The sequence below is a fragment of the Lycium ferocissimum genome, chromosome 1 (genome assembly GCF_029784015.1).
Source record: "Lycium ferocissimum isolate CSIRO_LF1 chromosome 1, AGI_CSIRO_Lferr_CH_V1, whole genome shotgun sequence".
NCBI lineage: Eukaryota > Viridiplantae > Streptophyta > Magnoliopsida > Solanales > Solanaceae > Lycium > Lycium ferocissimum.
Window position 1 is genome coordinate 20804218 of NC_081342.1, and position 12450 is coordinate 20816667.

Genomic DNA, 12450 nt, shown 5'->3' on the forward strand with positions numbered 1-12450 from the left:
CGAGTCTGGATAAAAATGGCAAGGAAAGCTAATGTATTTGAAGGCCCAGTTATGGGTGAAAAATAGCCTAATGGGTGCGGTAGCCCGTTAGTAAAGAAATACCTTCTTCCTTCTTTACCTCGTTTATTTATTTGTTTAAGCTGTTGTATTATGTAATTAAACTCATATATTAGTGAAACCCATGTGAATGTTAGAATATAGGATGAAAATTAGTAATTTAGGTAAGTTGCCAAAAAAAAAAATGATTTTCAAAATCACCTTAATTCAAATTACACTAAGGCAGATATTAAATGGATTTTAATTATTTAGAACAATAAAAATTCTTTTCATTCCTAACTCACCGAAATCTTCAAATAAACTGAAGTGTTTTGCAAAGACTTATAAATAGGAAGAAACCCTTTTTTTTTCGCAATCAAATGTTATTTCTGGGATAGGATTTTATAGCTAAGATAAATTCAAAAAAATGATTGTTGGCTAAAAAGGGCTTAAGAACGGACAATTTCTGAAAGAGTTATAAACAAAAATGCACTTTAGATAGTTAATTGATGGCTAAAGTCATCGACAGACCCCTGAACTTGTCTTGATATTCCATTTAGACCCCCCAACTGAGACGTTGACCATCTGGACCCTCGAACACAAGCTAAACTGTGCCATTTGAACACAGTCCAGATCAAGTGTGGTGTGTGAGCTACACTTGCTGTGACATGAAAAAATAGACCAATAAAAATAAGCCATGTCAACAAAAAAAATTAATTTAAAAAAATTAATTTTAAAATCTATTTAAATAATTAAAAAAAAATCTGAAAAACCCAACTCATCCTCTCCGATCTGAAAACCTAGCCCACTTTGCCCCCGCCGCTTCAAAATCTATTTAAATAATTAAAAAAAAGGTGTCGTTTTTCATTGGAGATTTGTTTAAATAGATTTTGAAGTGGAGCAGAGGCGGCGGCGGTGGCGAAGTGGGCTATCGGAGAGGATGGGTGGGTTTTTTAGTTTTTTTTTAAAATTATTTAAATAGATTTTAAAATAGATTTTTTCTTAAAATTAATTTTTAATGATTAAATATTTTTAAAAAGGAAAAATTTGGTCTCTCACGCTCTTTTTAAAGCAGTGTATTGCACGCAAGTGCCAAGCGGGCATGATGTGTTCAAATGGCACATACTAGCTTATGTTCGAGGGTCCATATGGTCAACGTCTCAGTTGGGGGGTCTAAATGGAATATTAGGACAAGTTCAGGGGTCTATCAATGACTTTAGCCTTAATTGATTTTTGTTGATATTTGAAACTGAAAACAACATTTTGAACTAAAGGTTAATTATTTTTACCAGATTTGGACCAGGAAGTCTATAAAAATGGGCTAAAAATGAAACATTGTTGAATTGTGAAATTTGGACTAAAAACTGATATTCTTTCTGGACTGGGTGATTCTAAAGTTTGGACACAAAATTGACATTACTTGGGCTGGACAAAATATTTGGACCAAAAGATATGCACTGGATCAGATTTGAGAAGTTTTGGCCTGTGGACGTGGAATATGTTGATCTATTGGGCTTCATCATCTAAAAATTGGACTTAACTTGAAAAAATTTATTTATGATATATATATATATATATATATACGGGAATATATCCCATATTTTCATATCTATAAAAACCTGTAGGTACTAAACCTATTTTGTTAGGACTCGAATAGTAGCGACTCTACTCGGGAGAAATCCCGAGTGTGTCCTAGTCCGGCAACAAAATGAGTTGAACTATATATATAAACGGGAATATATCCCATATTTTCATATCTATAAAAACCTGTAGGTATTAAACCTATTTTGTTAGGACTCGAATAGTAGCGACTCTACTCGGGAGAAATCCCGAGTGTGTCCTAGTCTGGCAACAAAGTGAGTTGAACACTTACGTGAATTTTCAAACCAAAACCCTTATTTATAAGGAGACTTTTTGCCGAATTTTTTCTTGAAATTTATGATGTGAATAAGAATGACATTTTTGCGGAAAACTAAACACTTTTAAACAAGTAAATACATTAATCACACATTGAAGCTCGTAGGTCAATCGTATTCTACGGATCTTTAATACTAGGGTGCGTAAAACCTTCCCTAGGGGATCACCAGAACCCTTACCTCGAACTTTGGTCCAAAAGATTTTTACTTATTTTTTGCAAAAATCTTTAAACCCGGGTTTTCCTAGTTTTCCATAATAAATTAGGTAGTGACTCTAAAATGCTAAAAATCCAATTAGAGCACCAACAACATCATAGTAACTTTTATGTCTCACCCGCGCAAAAGCGAACCGTAACAGTTACATCAGATAGCAATTAAACAATCGTTCATGCTCAAGCGACAAGGAAAGGAACTGGGATAAGTACCTGAGTCAGCAAACAACTTAGGATATCTGGTACGCATATCGGACTCGATCTCCCATGTGGCCTCCTCGGCAGGATGGTGCTTCCATTGCACCTTATTAGAAGCTATCTCCTTCGTCCTCAACTTTCTCACCTGTCTGTCCAAGATCGCTATAGACTCCTCCTCATATGACAGATTCTCATCAAGCAACACGGAATCTCAACAAATGATATAAGAACCGTCTGAATGGTACCTCTTCAGCATGGATACATGAAATACCGGATGAACACCTAACAAGCCTGGTGGTAAAGCTAACTCATAAGCTAACGCACAGACACGACAGAGATTCTCAAATGGACCAATGTACCTCTTGCTCAACTTTCCCTTCTTCCCAAATCGCATAACACCCTTCATGGGTGAAATCTTTAGAAGAACTTGCTTCTCCTCCATAAACGCTAAATCTCGAACTTTTCGGTCTGCATACACCTTTCACCTTCTCTGACCTGCCAGAAGCGTTTCCTGAATTAGCTTCACCTTGTCCAAAGATTCCTTAGTAAATCTGTACCCTAATGTCGAACCTCAAAAGCATCAAACCACCCAATAGGAGAACAACACATCCTACCATATAAAGCCTCGAACGGCGCCATATGAATACTCGAATGGTAGCTATTGTTGTATTTGAACTCTGCCAAGGGTAAGAACTGGTTTCAATGACCACCAAAATCAATAACGCAGGCTCTCAACATATCCTCAAACACCTGAATAGTCCTCTCGGATTGACCATCAGTATGTGGATGAAACGCGATGCTAATATCTAACTGATTACCAACTCACTCTGCAAGGTATTCCAGAAATGAGAGGTAAACTGAGTACCTCAGTCGGAAATAATGGAAATAGGAACCCCGTGCAATCGCACTATCTCTCGGATATAAATCCTGGCCAACTTCTCTACATTATAAGTAACCTAAATGGGGATAAAATGAACAGACTTAGTCAACAAATCAACAATAAGCCAAACTGAATCAAACTTTCCCAAGGCCTTCGAAAGACCCATAACAAAATTCATGGCAATCCTCTCCCACTTCTACTGGGGAATGGGTATCCTCTGGAGCACCCCACCAGGTCTCTAGTGCTCATACTTGACTTGCTGGTAATTCAAACACTGAGCAACAAAATCTGCAATATCTCTCTTCATCCTGCCCACTAGTAGTGCTGTCTCAAATCACAATACATCTTAGTTGCACCTAGATGAATAGAATATTTGGAATTATGAGCCTCCTCTAGAACCAAATGAATCAAACCACCCACACGAAGAACGTACATGCGTCCCTTGATCCTCAAGACCCCCTCATCATCAAGCACGACCTCCTTGATCTCACAACTCAACAGCTTATCACGAATCTTATATAACCGTACATCCTCATATTACTATGCCCTAATTTGGTCTAAGAGAGTCGACCTTGCCTCAACACATGCTAAACCCATACCGAATCTGAAATATCAAGTCGCACAAGACTGTTAGCAAGAGTCTGAACCTCCATGGCTAAAGGACGCTCCGAAGCAATCAACTGAACTAAGCTGCCCATACTCACTACATTTCGGCTCAATCCATCAGCTACCACATTAGCTTTGCTCGGATGATAAAAAATAGTGATATCATAATCCTTAAGTAGCTCCATCCATCTACGCTATCTAGAATTAAGATCGCTCTGGTTGAACACATGCTGTAGACTGCGGTGATCGATGAATACGTCACAATGGACCCTATACAAATAATGCCTCCAAATCTTCAAAGCGAAGACTACCGCTGCCAACTCCAAATCATAGGTAGGGTAGTTCTTCTCATGACTCTTCAACTGCCTAGAAGCATAGGTAATGACCTTTCCTTCTTACATCAACACGGTTCCCAAACCCACACGAAACACATCACAATAAACTGAGAAGTCCTTACCTTCCATGGCTAATGTCAAAATCGGTGCTGTAGTAAACAAAGTCTTGAGCTTTTGGAAGCTCTCTTCACAAGCATCGAACCACCTGAAAATAACCTCTTTTTGAGTCAATCGAGTCAGGTGAGAAGTAATAAAAGCAAACCCTTTCACAAATCGACGGTAGTAACTAGCCAAACCCATAAAGCTACGAATCTCAGTCACTGAAGTGGGCCTCACCCAATCTCTAACAGCCTCAATCTTCTTGGGATCAACCATAATCCCGTCCTTTGACACCACGAGGCCCAAGAATGCCACTGACTTAAGCCAAAACTCACACTTAGAAAACTTGGCATAAAGCTCCTTTTCCTTCAATAACCTAAGGACAATCCTCAAATGTCGCTCATACTCTTCCTTACTCTTCGAATACACCAAAATATTATCGATGAAGACTATGATGAAGGAATCCAAGTATGGCTTGAAAATGCCATTTATCAAATCCATGAAAGCTACCGAGGCATTCATAAGCCCAAAAGACATAACAAGAAACTTGTAATGACCATAACGAGTCTTAAAGCCCATCTTTGGAATATCCTCGGCCCGAATCTTCAGCTGGTGATAGCCTGACCTCAAATCAATCTTCGAAAACATAGAAGCACTGTAAAGATGGTCGAACAAGTCATCAATATGGGGAATATGATAGTTATTTCGAATGGTGACCTTATTCAACTGATGGTAATTTATGCACATCCGCATCGTCCCTTCTTTCTTCTTCATCAATAGCACAGGAGCTCCCCAAGGGGAGACGCTCGGTGATGTAAAACCCTTACTCAAAAGATCCTGTAATTGCTCTTTTAACTCTCTTAACTCGGCAGGTGCCATCCTACATGGCGAAACGAAAATAAAGTGAGTGCCCAGATCTAGGTCAATACAAAAATCAATACCGCGATCGGGTGTCATACTAGGCAAATTTGAAGGGAATACCTCCGCGAACGCACACACCAGGCATAGACTCAAGTTGCGGAGAATCAACACTAATATCACGAAATGGGCTAAGTAAGCCAAGCAGCCCTAATCAACTAATTTCTTCGCGTGGAGATAGGAAATGATCTTCTTCAAGGAGAGACTAGGAGTACCCCTCCACTCCAGTCTAGGAATACCTGGCATAGCTAAAGTGACTGTCTTGGCGTGATAGTTCAATATCGCATAGTAAGGGGACAACCAACTTATACCCAAAATAATATCAAAATCTACCATATCCAATATCACCAAGTCTACCCACATGTCATAAACCATAAAAGTAACTAAACAAGATCGATAGACTCGATCTACTACAACCGAATCTCCAATCGAAGTAGACACATGAATAGGCACATCAAGACAGTCACAAGTCACATCCCAACCAACAGAATGATAAACAGACACATAAGAGAAAGTAGACCCTGGGTCAAATAAGACTAACGCTGCCCGATGATAAATAGAAATGGTACCTGTGATCACAGCATCAGATGCCTCAGCCTACGTCTACCGGGAAAAGAATAAAAATGAGCACCACCACGACCGCTATGGACGGACTAAGCTCCTCCCCTGGAGGCACACGAGAACCACCTTTACCAGATTGATAACCACCCCTAGAGGAATGAGAACCACCATGGCCTGTAGAAGCACCGCTTCTACCTGAAGAACTATCTCGGCTACTAGAAGATGTCGGAGTCCTCGTAGTCTCAAATCTAGAACCCTGCTAGGCCTCAACCTATCTCGATCGGGTGCACTTCTCGCGATGTGTCCGGGATCACCATAAACAAAGTAAGCTCTAGATGTCAGAGGTTGAAACACTGAGGCTGAGGAACAGGAGGGACCACCTCGTCGGCTGGTCGAGTAAATAAGCCTCCAGAAACCTGCCTTGACCTATAACCACTCTGTCAAGAAGAGCCACCTGAAGATGCTAGAAGCGCCGACTGAATGGGGCCGCTGGAGTGTGACTGATAGGTCCCGGATGACTAGACCCCACCTCTAGAACGGGACCCACTATATCCACCATACTGATGAGGCCTCTTCTCACTAACCCCGCCAAGAGATCGGGCCCTAGCCGACTCAACGAAAGGAAGACCCCATGGCTGGCAAAGCTGAAGACAAGAAACATGAAGTGGAAGCACGAGTCCATTCACAAACTTCCTAACCCTCTCTGACTCGGTCGAAATCAACTGCGTAGCATAGCGTGCCAAAACTAAAATCGAGCCTCATACTCGGCCGCCGACATACTTCTCTGATGCAAATGGATGAACTCATCCCTCCGCTGATCACTCAAAGTACGGGGTACATACTTCTCTAAAAAGGCCTGGTTAAACTGTGCGCAAGAGAGTGGAGGAGAACCAATAGGCCTGCAATCAATGAACGACCTCCACTAAGTCTTTGCATCCTCGCGAAGCTAGAAAGACACATAATCCACACGATGCGACTCCACAATACTCATCTTGTACAATCTCTCATGCATATCCATAATGAACTCATACGCGTCCTCACTAGGCATACCAAAGAACCTGGGCGGCTCTATCTTTAAGAATCTGCTAATAAGCTCCTGATCCCCAAGTGTCAAAACCTGGCCTGCTACGAGCCTAGGAGCACCTGCAACGGCTTGAATCCCATCAATGCGCAGGGTCATGGCAGCAGCAGGCTGTATCCTCGGTGTCTGTCCATGCTCAGGAGTCTGGCTGCCGCTCTGGTCTGTGATCCACCTAGAGTAGTAGCACCACCCACGGCATGCTGGCCATCAATATGAAGAAGGATACGAGCCATAGTGTCCTGAAATACTGGATCAGACATAACCTCGGGGTGAGTTTGGGCTGGCCCCATCCCTCTCCCAACAGCATGCTCTCGCTAGGGCTTGCGCTCAGGAGAAGCTGATCTAGCCCGCCTCAGTCCAACCACAGGGGCTCCGGCCCTGGCTGGTGCAGCACCACAGCCTCTGGCTAGGCCGCAACCTCTCGCAATTCCTCTTCCTCGCGTGTCGACCCCAGAAGTGGGCTCGGGCACCTCGTCCCTAACGATAGTAGCTCGTGTCCATATGTAAGAGAATAGAAATGAATCAGATACCAATTTAAATATTCTAGATACCAATTTGAATAAATTAGTACGAAAGAATGAAAGAATTCCAAGTTTTCAAAATGTCTCATAGCCTCTCGCAGATAAATACGAAGCTCATCGTACCGATCCGAAAGTCTCTACTAGATATGCTCTTATACTTATAGATCGAGTAACCTAGGGCTCTGATACTAACTTGTCTGGACCCAAATCACTAGTCGTGCAGGCACCTACTCTTTCCCACTTGGTAGGTAAACCCGTCCCTTAATCATTAACTCAAACCACAATAAAATAAATACCGCAATAGAATATATGTCACGACCCAACCAGATGGGCGGCGACGAGTACCTGGTCTCTAGTGATCAAACACCCCTATACTCCTATCTAGACAACACTACATAATAAGGGCCCACAAGTAACTCAATATGGATTAAATGCGACTCATGAAAGGATAACATCAGGAACTGTGCATCGTGCAAACATATATACTGAAGATAACAGTGCAAGCCTACTAGGCTGCTACATAGACTGTACACAAAAGAATGGAAGCCGACGAGGCTACCTCACAAGTCATCTACATCTAACTGTCTACAGACCTCTAATGGAATAAAAGCTGTAGAAAGGACGGGACAAGGCCCCGTTATAGCCATGTCCATATACATCTCAAAAGAATGGCATACCAAAATAAACCGCAGCTCCGGATCGAGTGGAGCATCGCTAGATGGGAGTCCACGGAGCTGGATCGCCTGTCTGTCTATTTGTACCTGCGGGCATGAACGCAGCCCCCCGAGCAACAGGGGAGTCAGTACGGACAATGTACTGAGTATGCAAGGCATAAGAGCAACATATATGTAAGAATCATGAAAGAAATCCGAAACTCATAAACAAACTGACTGTATGAATGCATCTGTATTACTGAAGATACCTCTACGGTGTATGATATGCATGCACTCTGTATGAATCATGTACATCTGTGTATACATATACATACATACATACATACATATATATATACATATATATATATGTATATACATATATATATATATACATATATATATGTATATATATATATATGTATATATATATATATATATATATATGTACATAGTAAACTGCTCGTCCATATAGGTACGGTGTCATCATCATCATCACTATCCCGCGTCCGGGACGATAGTCATCTCACGCCGCCCACTAGTGGTGCTGCCTGGCCATATAGGCACGGTGTTATGCTGCCCGGCCATGTAGGCATGGTGTTATGCTGCCCGGCCATGTAGGCAGGGTGTTATGCTTCCTGGCCATATAGGCACGGTGTTATGCTGCCCGGCCATGTAGGCACGGTGTAGGAAAATAGCTGAACATATATATATATATATATATATATATATATATATATATATATATATATATATATATATATATATATATATATATATATATATATATATAGTCTTTCATGCATTGTATATATATATATATATATATATATATATATATATATATATATATATATATATATATATATATATATACATGCATGAAAGACTCATGAATGATATGCTCTGGACTACTCTGGGTAGCATAAGATCTCTGGGACCATAAACATAGAACATGGGAATTTAAGGATACGATGAATCCATTATCATCTAAGAGTAGAGTCTTTGGACCTCGCTCGCTTACTTTGGTCGTTCAGATAATAAGGATCATGCCAAAGGAATAAAAGGGACAGCTTTAACATACCTTGAAGCGTATCTACTCATCCAACGTCTACTTCTTGAACTCGTAAGTCTACAACCAAGATAACATAAGCCACAATTAGACCCTTTATAACACTTACCATCCGATTCAAGTGAAAAAAGAACTTAACGAGGTCCGAACAACAGGCCCTTCACAACTCACTAATTCCTCAATCTTTCAATTTAACTAAAATATCAACAACAATACTAACAACAACCATATCAATACTTACATATCAAAATATAATCAATTCTACTCCAAATCATCCCTCAAAATAACCTTCAAGCCCAACTCTACTCTAATTCAACTTACAACTTTCATAACTATAATTCCCTTTGCTTAAAACTACTAAAACTCTTAATAATAACTCCAACACAAATATAAGAATCATATACATACCTTGAAGGAGCTAGGATACCAAGAATCAAGATCTAACTCCAATTCCCAAGCTCATCAACTTCAAAAAAACCTTAGGAACAACCTTTTTGCTTTACTAGCTCGGGTTTACTGGCTCGGATCTTGCAAAAACTCCTCCAATATAATAGAAAGTAGTGAGAGGAAATATTTAGAGGTTTTCTCTTCTTTGGAACTGGAAAAATAAGAGATAAAGTCGTGGGATAAGATATTTATAGATGGATCAAAAAGGTTCCAGTGGTTGCGGGTCGACGGGCAGGTCGACGGCTCGTCGACACGTCGACGGCCCGTCGACTAGCTCCTTCGTTCTGCCACCAGAGAATCAGAGGCGGCGGCAACACCGACGGTCCACAACAATGGCTCGTTAACGTGTCGACGACCCGTCAATGTGGACTGATTCTGCAGGTTTTTCCTGAGTCAGTCCAATTCGCGTCGATTCGATTCGTTTAACTTCTAATCCTGTAGTATTGCAAGAAACATGTACTTATGCTTTGGTACACATGGGGTAAGGCACTTAATATTTTAAAAACTCGGGTACGGATCTCCATACCAAGGGCATAGACCACCCGTAGGCTAAGGATTTCCTTGCGACGAAAATGGGAAGTGTAACATTCTTCCCTCCTTAAAAACATTCGTCCTCGAATGTTCATATAATTAATGGTCTAGAAAATTTTTGGCAGAGTCTCTCCTGTAAATATACCAATCCAACCTGTACACAGCAACCCAAAATAATGCCACACAAGGCCATATACTAAAATATAAAACACTGTGGCCTCACACGACCAATCACAATAATTATGAATGAAACTAATACTTGAGGAAGACGATGCCTCAGACTGAGCCTCCTGAGATGACGGAAACAAATACGGGTACCTAGCCTTCATTTCCTCTTCAGCTTCCCAAGTCATTTCTTCAATATTATTATTCCTCCACAGGACTTTAATGAAAGCCACATCCTTAATTCGCAATCATCGAACTTGTCTATCCAATCTAGCCACAAGAATCTCTTCGTATGACAGTTGCTCGGTTACCTGGATATCATCTATCGACATAATTCTCGAAGGATCTCCTATCCATTTACGAAGCATAGATACATGGAATACTGGGTGTACAAACTCCAACTACAAGATAGTTCCAGCTCATATGCTACCTCACCCACAGTACGAGTGATCCTATATGGCCCGATGTATCGAGGGCTCAACTTGCCCTTCTTTCCAAATCTCATCACTCCCTTCATAGGTGAGATCTTGGCGAAAGACCCAATATCCTACCTCGAACTCTAGCTTGCGCCGCCGGTTATCTGCATAGGACTTCCGTCGATTCTGCGCCGCTAGTAACCTCCCTTGAATTACTTTCACCCTGTCAATTTCTCGCTGTATTAAGTCTGGGCCTGCTAACTCATTTTCTCCAACATCAAACCATCCTATAGGTGATCTACATCTCCGCCCGTATAAAGCTTCATAGAGAGCCATCTGAATACTAGAATGGTAAATGTTATTATATGCAAATTCAATGAGAGGCAAATGATCATCCCAACTACCTCGGAAGTCAATTGTTACATCCCGTATTTTCGTACGTCGGAAAGCATGCGAGTTAAATAATATTAGTAACGGACACGAGGTTATCCCCCAAGCTTATAGGTAGTTAAAGTGATGGTACACATGTACCGTTAAGGATTTGAAGTTAAACCAATCGAAGAAAATAAGTTTTGTCGAGGTTCGAAATTTATTTGAATGAATTACGGTCAAAGCTATAATATCCCGTATTTTTGGACTAGGAAATTTAATCGTCCAGCATGAGAAAATTTACCCGAGTCCGGAGAATTTGATCATATTCAAGGATGAAAATCGAGAGCTCGGTGTACAAAGAGTTTGAGGTCCCAAAATAATTTAGGACTTAACAAGTGTGACCACGGTGATTGAGAATAATATTTTAGGTGCACCAAAAGGAACTATGGACTAGTGCTATGTCACATGATTATGATAATGAGTATATGAAGTGTGTTAAAAGTGGTCCATATTTACGTAAATTGAGATCAAGAAATTATTTGTGTGTGCAATTTGTTGAATGGAAATTTGTAGTGGAAGATAGAAAATAAATTAGGATATATGGATAAATATTAGGTGGACCACACCGGTTGGTGACACATGGCGAACAAAGGGCATGATGACTAATGTATTAATTGTGTTGGTGGCTTACACGTATGGATCTAACAAACTATTAGTGGCTATGAAAAATCAGATTTTTATTTTAAATTAAGTGGGGATCCACCAAGATGAAATGAGTTAAAGAAATGCACATCTAACTTAGAAAGAAATTTTTTATTTTCTTGGCAGCAACATTCATTTCCAAGCAACAGCAACGTACTGCTCTGTAAATTTTGAGCTCAATACTTAAAACATTGAGCAAATAGTAACGTTGCAATATGCAAGAAGAAGAAACGTTGGCAGAATTTGGGAATTTATTTGGAGGAATCAATCTTGTTAAGGTAAGATTTAATCCTTCTCTATGTGATTTAGAGATGGTTTAGACTTGTATAATATTGGCAGATATGAATTGAATCCATGAAATTATGTGTGTTGGTGTTGAATCATTATTGAAGCCGTAGGGGGTTGTTTTGCAAGGAAATGGTGAATTGATTTTAATTAATATTTTGGTTGTTGTTGTCATGGATTATGTGATGAGAATGAAGGAATTAAATGGTTAAAGTTGAAGTTGTAATTGTTTTGTGGGCTGTTGTAAGGTTGTTTAGATGAAAATGTTACGACTATGGATCATTAATAGTAACTTGAATATGTAGTAGCCGTATGTAGATTGTTATCAGATGTTATGAATGTAGGCTGTTTTGGAATTTTGTACGGGCAGTCCTGAGTGTTCTCGAGTCCGGTTTGAATAGTCGCGGAGTTGATACTTGAATGTATGGTTAGTAATGTTGATTT

At 40.3% G+C, this 12450-nt stretch overlaps 1 protein-coding gene across 1 annotated transcript in view; it reads left to right on the forward strand.

Moving 5' to 3' along the window:
• Window positions 1-12450, forward strand: part of LOC132051938 (non-specific lipid transfer protein GPI-anchored 5-like) — an 86466-nt gene that overhangs the window by 44462 nt on the left and 29554 nt on the right. The window lies entirely within an intron of this gene.